General features: G+C 45.9%; 2 pseudogenes across 2 annotated transcripts in view; both read left to right on the top strand.

Moving 5' to 3' along the window:
* LOC307065619 (centrosomal protein of 78 kDa-like) overlaps nucleotides 1-12,369 on the top strand; it is a 203,874-nt pseudogene that overhangs the window by 32,315 nt on the left and 159,190 nt on the right. The gene's annotated exons all lie outside the window — the stretch shown is intronic.
* The window catches only part of LOC307048610 (centrosomal protein of 78 kDa-like), a 148,507-nt pseudogene continuing 139,583 nt past the window's right edge, over nucleotides 3,446-12,369 (top strand). The window contains exons 1-4 of the transcript in view: nucleotides 3,446-3,479; nucleotides 3,860-3,992; nucleotides 6,401-6,450; nucleotides 6,935-7,107. The product of the transcript in view is annotated as a centrosomal protein of 78 kDa-like (transcript). The remainder of the gene's footprint in view (nucleotides 3,480-3,859; nucleotides 3,993-6,400; nucleotides 6,451-6,934; nucleotides 7,108-12,369) is intronic.

The following is a 12,369-nucleotide window of genomic DNA, read 5'->3' as shown; positions in this document are numbered from 1 at the left end:
CCACGCCGCGGCACTGACAATCTCCTTTACGCAAAATGGAGCAATTTCAGTGTTAATCTCTTCCGAAAAATACCTTCCTGGCCACATCTGGAATAATGTTTGTGGTTGCCGGGGCCCCACGCAGTGCGCACATGAGATTAACCATCCCCGATGGGGATGGCGATGATGACACTTTATTTTCTCCCTTGACCATTGTCACTACTATTCCAATTAAAATGGCAGTGCCATGAGGGCAGGGCATTTCCTTTTTTGCCAGTACTGAGCGTCCGCGGTCTGGTGCCTAGCATAGGCTAAATACACGGCATTTTTGTGAACAGAAGCCGGGATTCCGGCTGTCATATTTAATGAGGAATTATAGTCTTCTTATTGGGGGGGAGGGGTGTGTGTGTGTGTGTGTCACGGTACGTCAAGGGCGGGAGTCGAACCCGCCACCCCAGGCCCCGAGGGCTCTCCTCGGGTCCCCACTTCGGGCCGGTGGGGGTGGCCGGGGTCAGCCGAAGACGTGCGTGCGTGCGTGCGTGCGTGCGTCGTGAGAGCGGGCGAGTCCACGGGGTGGGCCGCGCATGCCGTGAGTGGTTCGCTCCGGCCCACGGCTCACTGTGCTCGCCTCACGCCGGCCCGAGTTCGCAGCAGCGCTGGAGGCCCCAGGCCTGTGACCACAAAGAGGGAGCCGGGGGCCGGACAGGAGCGCGGCGGCGGTGGCGGCTGAGGCCCAGGCCAGGCCCCCTCCCCTCAGCCGCCCGCCTGCCCGTGTGCCCCGCCCCCGCCGGCGGCGCCGCGCCCCTCCCCCAACCGCCAGACTAGCAGGGTGCGGGGGCCGCGCGCGAAGACATGGGGGAGAAGCTGGAGCTGAGGCTGGAGTCGCTCGTGAGGGCCGAGCCCGCCGTCTGCCTGTGGCCGCTGCAGGTCTACGTAAGTGCCACCCGTCCCCTCCTCCCGGACCCCCGCCCCTCTTCCCCCACGGCGCGCGCTGAGCCCACCGAGAAACGGAGCGACTCGAGTCGCCAGACCTTCTTTGGAGCCCCCCTTCCCCCCGCGCCGTGGTTCTCCGCGGCCGTTTCCAGCCCCCGCGCGCAGGGTGGGCAGAGGGGAGCCGGCGCCGGCCGGGGGCGCAGACTCGGCCGCGGGGACCCCGCGCTTCCGAGGGGCGCCCGAGCCGGTCTGCGGTTGGCTCTGCAGGGCTGGGGACCCCGGTCCCCCCGGGCCTGGACTGCCGGCGGGCTTGCCCTTCTGTACTTTAGGATCTGACATGTAGGGATTCTGTTTCCTGGTAGTTTATTCTTAGCGCTGTCAACGTGCTTAGGTTTTTTTTTTTATTTTTGAGGGCACCCTTTCCTCCCTCTCTCCAGTTTTTTGTGTTTCTGTTTTGTTTTGTTTTAGTTAGGCATTTTGTCCCTCTGATGTTGAGTGGGTGGGCTGGCAGGACACTTGGAGAGGAGGCGTTCCGTCCCCTGATCTTGAGTGGCCTTTGGAAAATGACACGCCAAAGGGAAATTTACACAGAAGTCCGGTGATTCCAGAAATGCAGGGTGTCCGGCCAGGTGGGCGCCCGGCCTCTCGTCCCCTGTGGCGGCGTGGTGTGCGTGTACCTTGTCTCAGGGTTTACGCTTGGGCCCCGCAGCCCACCTTCCGGAGGGAAAGCGCAGCGGGCGCCTTGGGCCGGCGCCTTTGGGGCGCCCTTTCGTGCGCTCAGCTTGCGGGGGACCGGCCTCCAGGCGACCCGGCGGGGAAGCCCGCGCGACCCGCCCCTCGCGCGGGCTCCGTGTGTGTCAGTTTTGTGGAAACTGTGTCGCGACCGGGGTCGGGGTTGGGACGCTGGGACCGCCTGGGAGCCGATGTTGACTCCGAGGCCCGGTTCTCCGCAGTTATCTGAGGTCCGAGGGTTTCCAGCCCTCCACTGCGCACTGGCGCTTTCTATTTTTGCCCTTCCTGTGCCTGGAGGCGTGGCTGAGCCTGGGCTCTGGCTTTTCCGGTTGGGTAACTCCGGGTGTCCCGGGTGGGCGGCCTGAGCAGCAGTGGGCCGGGCGGGGAGACATGCCAGGGGAGGGAAACTGAAAGTGGGGAGAACCTTCAGAACTCCAGCTGATCCACTTGCCTCGCCTCCCCGCCCCTCTTACTGCACTTGTCATGCACGGGATGGCTGGCCGGCGCATTTTTCAAAATGTAATAATTTGTGTGTCCTTAGTAGCCGTGAAGCATAGTTCACTTGTAGTGCACAGTTGTAGGAGTTTTGATCGCCATCAGGCGGCAGAGCAATCCTGTCATCCCATTTGCTGCCCTTTGGCGCCAGGGTGCCTCTAGCCTCTTGGCCACTAATCTCCTCTCTGTCCCTAAGGTTTTGGCTTTTCCAGAAAGTCAGATAAACGGAACAACAGCATGTAGCTTTTTGATTCTGGCTGCTTTGGCTCAGCAAAACCTATGCGAGATTCCTCCCGGGTTTGTTTTTTTGTTGTTGTTGTTTTAAATATTTATTTATTTAGTTAATTTACTTGGCTGTGCCGGGTCTTCGTTGCGGCACATGGGATCTTCATTGCCGCGTGCAGTATGTTTTAGTTAACGGCGTGGGGGATCTAGTTCCCTGAGCAGGGATGGACCCCGAGCCCCCTGCATTGGGAGCGCGGAGTCTTAGCCACTGGACCACCAGGGAAGTCCGTCATCCCTGTTGTTGCGGGTATGAGAAGCCACTCCTTTTTCTGGCTGTGTTGTATTCCATTTTCCGTTTGTCCATTCGCCTGCGGGTGGCAGGACTTGTGGGATGTTTCCACTTTTGAGGGGATCAGGAATAAAGCTGCTGTAAACATCCCAGGGCAGTTTTCCATGTGAACTTGGGTTTTTACCTCACTTGAGAAAATACTCAGGAGTGGGACTGGGGTCTGTGCTAAGTGTATGTTTAACAACCCTCCTGCATCTTAGAAATTGATATTTTTGAATATTGGAAGAGTTTAGAAATCCACTGTGACCCAGCACCCAGGCACTTGAAACGAAGTTGGAAGTTCATCTGGAGATGGTCACGTTGTCCCCGTCACTGTCTTTTATTCGAGGCAGAGCAAGGCCACAGATTTGTAACCCTTGTAAGGAAGGCCTCGTGTGTCCAGGCCCTGGCAGGACCTGGCTTTCTAGTGGTGGGCGGTTCTGAAGTGGAGAGCGTCTTTCCCTTGCTGGCCGGACCTCGCTTGGCAGGGTGCGGGGTGTGCTGCCTGCGTGGCCGGGCGCTCTTTCTGCCAGTCAGCAGCCGTTCCTGGTGTGTCTGTCCTACTACCAGGCAGGCGGTCAGGGGCCCTAGTGAAGTGCTCAGCGAGCCGCAGCCTTCCTAAAGTTTGCGGGTAATGTCTGCTACCCTCCCATTTCCCTGCTGAGGAATTTTGCTCTCTGATGGGAAGTGAGGGGGCAGTACTTTATAAGAGTTCATATTCTGTGATGACTCGATGCTGAATACATTAAGAAAATGGGCTCCTTCCAGAAGCTTAACTTCTCGGAAGGTCAGATTACGTATGTGACTGCACGTTTGAAATGAGTGAGCTTGTTTGTTCATTGATTCATTCATTCTGCAAGCACCTCCTGGATATTTACAGTGAGTGTTCCAGGGGGCGTGGAGGACAGTAGACAGTATTCTTCTTTCTTTTGATTTTTGAATTTTACTTTATTTTTTTATACAGCATGTTCTTCTTAGTCATCAATTTTATACACATCAGTGTATACATGTCAATCCGACTCGTCCAGCTCAGCACACCACCATCCCCACCCCCCCGCGGCTTTCCTCCCTTGGTGTCCATACGTTTGTTCTCTACATCTGTGTCTCAACTTCTGCCCTGCAAACTGGTTCATCTGTTTGAGACAGCTTTGTACTTCCCGCTTCCAGGGGCTCTCATGTGGGCGCTGCGAAGCGGGGTTTTAGATGGTGCAAGGTGGAGGGTGGGCACTAGAACCGGTGCCCAGTGCCCGGGTGTGTGTGCGCTGGATGGGGCGTGCGGCCTAGGACTCCTGCCGGCTCGGTGACCCCGGCCGAGTGCCTTAAGGCTTCTAGGTCTCAGTGTTCTCATCTGTAGCATGGGCTGAACAGGACTCACTCTCTCTGGAGGTTACAAGGTCGCACTGTGTTAATGTTTGCAGACCCTACAATGTAGAACACTTAGGACAGTTTGGAGCATCGTTCATTGTTCCACAGATGTTACCTGGTCTGTTGAATGACTTTGCCTGGTACACGCCAAAGCGATTAGGAAATTGGTATATCCCAGCTTCATTTCCTTTCCATTAAAACAGGGTTCAGGAAAAAAAATCTGTTTTTCAGTAGTCGTATCATATAGTGGAAAGAGCACTGGTGTGAAGGCAGCTTAGGGTTTGAATTCCAGGGCTTATGCTGTCTGTGGCCTGGGCAGGTTACTTTTGAACTGCAATCCCCACACTTGTAAAATGACATTAAAAACCACTCTTTCTGTGGGTTCTTAGAATTAATTAAGCAGGTTATGTGTGTAAAGTAACCTGGCACTTGAATGAGTTGTCAGAACCAAGGGCTGCTGGAGACGATGCTTCTGCCCTAGGTAATCTCCCCTTCTACTGGGCGGCAGGTAAACACAAGCACAGTAGTCAGTGCTCTGGAAGAAGTGAGTTCTGGTGCTCCAGAGCACAGAATCTTTTTTTAAAATTTAATTATTATTTTATATTGGAGGTTAGTTGATGTACAATATTGTGTTAGTTTCAGGTGTACAGCAAAGTGGTTTAGTTATTCATGTATCCATTCTTTTTCAGATTCTTTTCCCGTACAGTTTGTTACAGGCTATGGAGTAGAGTTCCCTGTGCTATGCAGTAGGTCCTTGTTGATTATCTATTTGATATAGAGTCGTGTGTATATGTTAATGCCAAACTCCTAATGGATCCCTCCCCCCGATCTTTCCCCTTTGCAGAGCACAGAATCTTGGAAGGGAAAGTTCAGGGTAGGCTTCTTGGAGGAGGTGCCATCCTTTCTAAGGATACGTAGAAGGTCCTGGGGTGTCAGGAGGGAGCAGTGTGTGTCAAAGTTTGAGAAATATAAGAAAATATGGCAAAACTAAGGTATAGGACTGGAACTCAGGGTTTGGGAAAGAAATGAGAGTTGATACTGGAAACTTAGTGGGGCCCAAGAGAAGGGGGCCTTGTTTGTCCTGTCAGAAGTTTAGATGTTTATCCTGAGGGCTGTGGGAAACCCTAAAGAACAGTGAGATGGACTTGTGGTTTAGAGGCTCACTCGGACCTCCATGTGCAAGGCACTTGATTGGGTGCAGGATGAATTGTAATCTAAGGTTCCCACTTAAGTTATAAAAGGTTGGACTGGATTTTGCAGATCTGAGAGAGAATGGGTGAGGCCTGGTGACCAGTTAGAAAAGGGAGGGCAGCAAGCGTGGGTGACAGTTTACAGCTGCATCTTTTTGAGAGATACAGAGCACAGTAGGAAGGGATTGGGGGTGGGGAGAGGATCTTACTTCATCTTCAGTGCTTTAGAGGGGCCTGGTAGACAGGTCTGGGCCCAAGGTTCATATCTGGGCTTTTGGTGAGGAGAGGTGTTTGAAGGCATGGGAGAGACTTAGGTTACCCACAACAAGATCCAAAGAATCATAGGTCTGAGGGCTTTTGAAGTGGGTATATTGAGGAAGTTTATAAGCTGAAAGAAAGCAGCCAGCAGAGAAAGGGTGTGAAGATGTAGGAGAGGAAATGATTGTTCATTTGTTTTCAAAAAGCTGAATACGTATCGTGTGCCTGGCCCTTTTCTAGGATCTGGGGTTCTCACCATGTGTTACCTCTTCTGCAAGGACAGTTCAACTCATCCCCTGGTGAAGAGAAGTCAGATTATTCTTTTTCTTTGCATCCCATTCAGGTGTAGGAACTGTTCTGTACCTCTGAAGGGACTTTACTTAACCAGAGTAATAAGTTAGAAATCAAAAGAAATTAGAGCTGGAAGGGACCTTAAAAGCCACTGTACTTAATTTTGCCTAATATTTTACATTGATTGTAAGAAAAATGCAGAGCCCATTCTCTTCAGAATTCCTTCACTGAACTTTCTTTATGACTTTCATCCAGTGGGTCTAGCTTGTAAATTTTGGCCTCCTCCTAAATCTGCTTCTTCATCCACATTACATTTTGCCCCGACTATGGTAGAAACTGCTGGGTGGTTTTGCGGCCCCGGTCTCAGTTCCTCTAAGTTCATCTGCCTACTCGGGTTGAGTGATCTTCTAACATGACAAGATATGCCTAAAATAATGCTGCTAATGGCTTGCCCACACAGAGTTAGTGCATACTAGCCGCCCAGCATGTGCTCTGCACAGAGGCCTGTAATCTGAACTGTGCTTTGCCAAGCCTCCTGGGGCTCTTTGGCCCTGAGGAAGGGGAGCTTTTTGTGATCACTCCCTTTATCTAATTGGTCCTTCAGCAGCGGGGCGCCTTTTTCTAATCAGCGGAGGCACCCTTACTCAGCCAGTGGTAGCCCCAGGCCTCATCACCTGTGGGATACAAGCCATGCTCTCTCCCAGGCTTGCTTGGGCCAACATCTCTATTTTTATTTCTGTCTCTTCTCACTCTTGGACTCCTGGTCTTTAGTCATCCCCACCTGCAGTATTTACAGTGCCCAGCAGGTGTCAGGCTCGAGTGTCTTTTCACAGATGTTCCCTCTGCAGTTAATGCACCTCCTACTCCACCTCTGCATAGCCTCATCTTTCTCGACTGTACTTCAGGGTTATCATGAAGCCGTCACTTAGCTATAACTTTTGGCCTCCATAGGCACTTCTGTGCTTAAAGGTTATGGTTCTTTATCTCATGTGATTGAAATTTTGAGTTTATAGATCTTCGTCCTTAATGAGGCTTTAAGGACAGGAGTCATTTCTAATCCTTAGCACAGAGCAGATGCTTTTTAACGGTGATAAAATGTATGGTTTAAATGACTCATTTTACAATAATTTTGCTTTAGCTTCCGATAGAAATAAAGTTTCCAGATGTTGTGTTCCTGCAATAAGAAATAAAGATGTGACCTTCCAGTTGTGTAAAGCTCATCAATGCTGTGTAAGTGAGTCGGGTGTGCTAAGGAACGTGGATCCAAGTGGGCTAGTTGTGAGAGAGAGAGACTTAACTATGTTAACAAAGGTAAGCCTTCATTGTGTCCTGCCAACATTTGATAGTTGCTTTTTGGCAAACTAAAGCCATAAAATTTTAAACTGTTCCTCGCCATTAAAGGGATTGAATATTGGGCCACTTTGGTGCACCTGTGTCTTGCGAATTGTCCAGTTGGAGATGGAGGTTTAGAAAGTGAGTTTCAGTCTTGTTTAAGTCTCTTCCCATCAGACTGGCCTCGTGATTTCCTACACACCATGTTACTTCCTGTCTACCTTTCCTTGGTGTTGTTCATGCCTGGATTGTCTCCTGTACCTGCTCAAACCTTGGTCCATTCTCATTTGTACCATGGAAGTTTGTCATGCCGGATACTGTCAGAACTAATTTTACTTAAGTTTGTGTTAAGGTGCAAAGCACACGTTTTGTATATTATCTGTTTTTTGTGTTTGTTTATATTTTTATGGTTTCTCTTCAAGAAATATTATGAGTAGGGAAATAACGAGATGTAAAGAGAAAAAAGTCATCATTCTCTTTCAAGTTGTTAGAACATCTACCTGCAATCATAATGCACTGCGGTATGTGTTAAAATAGGAAATATATGTCATGTCCCGTAGGAGCAGGAAAGTCAGTGGTGTTGGTGAGGGTGTGTCATGGAAGTAATCACAAAGCAGGTGACTGCTGGTTGGGGTCCTGAAACATTAGTGTGTGTTCCCTGTGTCCAGTAGTGGTCTGGAGGGGTCAGGAAGCGTGCCTTTCAATTTGAGGGAACAGAGGGTTTGAGGTCCTCTCTGTTCTATTGCTCTAGTATAGTATACTGCATAGCAGCTCATAAAATACTGTGTTTATAGTTGATATTTAAATCGCTGATTGATCATCAAAATTGGGATGTATCATTGGAAATGAAAATAGGAAGAGTCTTATGCTTTTTAGGTTTTTCCTTTTTTTCCGATGTCTCAGAAGGCTCTTTGACGGGGGACTTTTTATTCTCCCATACAATTCCATGAATACTTATACCCTGGCACTTATTTTAATGGTATTTTCAATTTATAAATGTCTCTGAAACACGTACTATAAACTATTTGAGGGTAATGACCATGGCCATGGATGACACATCTTAAATGTGCATCGTGTTAATGTTTGAGTGTCAAGTGGTCTACCATCAGTGCTTCCTTCTTTCACCCAGTTTTCTTCCTCATTTCCTTCTCCAAATTTGTCTCATTTTTCTACTCTCCCTTTTGCTTCTCTGTTCTTGCTTTCTCTTTCCCATTGCATGTGTCATTCTTCTTCTTCTTCTTCTTCTTCTCCTTCTGACTTCATTATTATGGCCAACCAAAACCTTTTCTAGGATTGTCTCTATCTTCCTTTCCTCTTCATTGCCATCCACAAACTCTTAGAGAATATTGTTGCTTGACTCCCTTACTTCCTAGCATACCCATGTACTTCCTGATCACTTTAGAACATTGAAAAGGGTTGGAATTTTTAAAAATAGGTAATTATAATCAGTCGTCTTTCACCTCTGGCATAAGACTCTTCTTCCTCAATCTGACCATTCTTAAATCTAGAAGTACTCCAGCTTCAAAACATAAGAGGGCTAATTCTGCCTAAGGGCACCAAAGAAGAATAAAGATGCCACAGATAAACGTTTAGTCCAGATTTATAATGGACTCTTAAGTGCCTAGTTGAGTGCTAACCGTTAACTCACTTGAACAACAGGGAGGTCATGACACAAACTAACATGTTAATTGTATAGACACTTCACCATTCCTCAATGTAGCTGATAAACTGCATCCAGTTAGCTTAAATAACATGAATGATGAATTTCCCTGCGTATATAAATTGGGAGTTCCTAAAGTTCTCTTTTTCCCTTTGTACAACTACTGACTGCCACCTCGCTTGGTCAGTGCAATAGAAAATGATGACTAAGAAACACATTGTCTCAATATCAGTGGACATAATGTCCTAGTAGTCTATAAAAATCTCAAAATTCTTAATCTAAAAGGTAGTTCTGCCATTCTTATATCCTTTTCCTTTGTTAATATAAATATCCAATCTATGAAGGTCTCAGTTTCCTTACTTAGAATATGAGGTGGATAGATTTGCTAATATCTAGGGACCTTTCCAATTTTAGTATTCCCTAGTTATAAGGGCTGAGCCAAATACAATGGCTCCCTTAATCATTAACCTCGCTCATGATGAAAGTTATCAGCAAGTTCTACTTGTAAGCGATCAAACATTCATATCCATGTATATTGTAGCACATTGACTTTTACAGAACTCAAAGTAACACAACATAGTTACATTCATAGACTTAAGGTCACTGTGGTATACTTTACAATTTTTCTTCTCCCTAGGAAGGAAATGTAGATCCCTAGGAAGGGATTTCTTTCTCTGCCTTTCAGTAATGTAAGCCTTTTATTATCTCTTGGATCCTAAAAATGGGTAGGGTTTTGGCAGGTGGAGCTTAGGACAGACATTCCAGGTGACAGGGACAACACGAGAAAGGGCAGAAGGAAGAATGGATTTTCAGAAAGACTTGATATCTTACATGATGAGAGCAGCGTTTCACAATCTCTGTCCTGCAGAACACTGGTTTTAGATGATGTTAATGTAGTTACAAGACAGAAGCATTTGGGAAGAGCTGTACTCTACATCCCGACATGAAATTCAAGTTTCACTTTGTTACATTACATACTCTGAAAAGTTTTGGAGGAAGGAATTGATTTATTTTTGTTTAATTCAGTCTTACTCACAGTTACTTGACAAACCTATATTCAGCTGATGGGACTGTATTTTGTGAAAGGCCAATCGGAGAAATGGTGAGATGGAGCTTAGGATATTTCTCTGTTGGGACAGGCATGTGATTATTTTTCTTATAATTCTTTACTGTTTGTCCTAACAATTGTTACTTTGCAGGAGTCAGTTTTTTAGTTTTGTTTTTTACATCTTTATTGGAGTATAATTGCTTTACAGTGTTGTGTTAGTTTCTGCTGTATAACAAAGTGAATCAGCTATATGCATACATATATCCCCAGGATTCAGTTTTAAGCCCTCTGTTTTTACCTGAGTTATTGGGACTCTTAGAAAGCTCAACAATCCTGGAGTCTTCATCTCTGATGTAGTTTCCAGAAGCTCCTGGCACTTACCACTATTTCCTCTTGATTCTTTCCTCCGACTTCAGACTTCTTACGATTATGAGCTGATGGTTTTCTCAGCCTCTAGTGTCAAAACCAGCTACCTCACTCATCTTCATTGTCTCAGTTACAAGGTGCAATATTTCCCATGTTTATATGTGTCAAAATATAAGTCAGGGATTGATACATAGCATATGCGTAATAAAAATTGTATTTCTTTTTTTTCTTTGTTCAAAGGTATCCAAACACTGGCCAAGTTCTTAAATTGAAAGTAGAGTGATCTAACTTATTCAGCTCATCCAACCATCAATATTCAATACTTGTCTTTTTTCTTACACATATTTCTTGTATTCCAATTGTGACATTCTAGAGCACAGTGAGTACATTTATAACTTATTACTGCATTACTACCTTGGCTATTCCTTGACCAAAATTTACTTCATACAACTGACAGCCTAATTAACCTACTAGAGTTTTTTTTAATGTACGCATACATTAAAAAAAACTCTAGTAGGTTAACTGCATTGCTAATAACTGAATTTTTACACCTCTATGCACCCATGTATCCAACACCAGATCAAGATATTATAAAATATTTCTAACACCCTATACGGTTCTCTGTTACTTCTTTCTGTTCCATACTCTACCAGGGCAACACCTAAGCTGACCTCTATCTATCACCATATATGACATACGTGGAAACACACAGTGTGTATTCTTTGGTATCTGGCCTCTGGTTACATATCATTATATCAGTAGTTTATTCTTTTATTGTGTTTTCCTGATTTTTTAAACCTAGACATTCATACAGTGTCAAAGTACCACTGAGTTCTTCATATTATTATGCTGACCTCCATCTTCAGGGGCTTTCCACAGTCTTCCATGTGTCTTTCCACCTACTTTCTCTTCCATCTAATTATGTTTCATTTAACCAACCTCAGCCAGCCTTCCCCCATATTCCCCAACACGTAGCACTCCTGTGTTCAGCCAGTTTTGTCCCCTATTCCATAAGGCCTTTGTGCCATTCCTGACACTGTGCCTGTTCCCTGCCCGGAAGGCCTGTTCCCTACCCTCTATATACTTGTTCAAGACTCAGTTTAAATGCTACCTGTTCTGAGAAGTCTTCTCAGAAGAAGCCAGTACTTTTTGGAATCCTTCTTTAATGAAATCCCATAGCAAGTGTAATCTGTCCTCCCTGATCTGGTAATTAATTATCCATTGTTCCTGTCATAGAGTGTTTGTTTTCCTTGTGTGCTGTTATTATTTATTGAAGCAGATTGCAGTGACTTGAACCAGGAACTGGGTCATTTTCCTCTTCATTTTAGTGCAAGTTTCTGTGATATGAAGTTAAACTCTTTTTCCCTCACTTCCCATTCACCCTCAGCAGTTGTTAAACATGAAGTACAAGTGAAACTTATTGGTTCACAGGTTTTTGTGGTCCTTGGTTCTGGTCCCTAGGTCTAAGCTGCACTTCTGTAGTGCTAATTTGACTGATTTCTTATTGTCACGTAACTCAGGAATTAAGTAAATCATTACAAATTTAGATACATATAAGATAGTATAAAAAAACCCAGTGGATATCAGAAGTTTTGGCCTGGAGGAGAGTGTTGTATGAGTCCTAATTTGGTGGGGCTCACACTTAATGATCAAGCCTTCCAATATTCCACTGTAAGTAAGAAAGAGGTATGCAAATATATGGTTAATATTTAACAGGGTTGATAAAAAAGAGAAGAGAGAAAGGGACGACAGATATTTTGAGGGCCTTTTGGAATTCATGAACAATTATGATTGGATGGGGAAAAAGAAGAACCGAGGGCTAACCTCCCACAAGTGAAGTCAGGAAAGAGAGAAGGGCTCATCTGGTATGCAGGTAGAGAGGTTTGACCTACAGAATCTTAGAAAACCTCAACAATCTGAGCAGCGTTTGCAAGAGGCAAACTAAAGGGCTAACAAAAGTCTGCAAAAGTCTCACACAAAGAACTCTGGCATGGTGTTCATCATCTAGCTAATCCTAACATGCAGACATTTATGAGAGTAAAGTCAGGTCTTTGCCAGAGTGGGTTTCTTATTTGGGCAACTGGGTCAAATGAAGAAAGGCAGGTGTAGGCTGCCAGAGTAATAAATAAGGAGAGGAAAAAACAAAAAGAACGAGACATATCATTCA

The sequence above is a fragment of the Hyperoodon ampullatus genome (genome assembly GCF_949752795.1).
Source record: "Hyperoodon ampullatus genome assembly, chromosome: 2".
In the NCBI taxonomy this organism is placed as follows: Eukaryota; Metazoa; Chordata; class Mammalia; order Artiodactyla; family Ziphiidae; genus Hyperoodon; species Hyperoodon ampullatus.
Note: the sequence above shows the minus strand (reverse complement) of the source record. Positions and strands in the feature narration are given on the sequence as shown.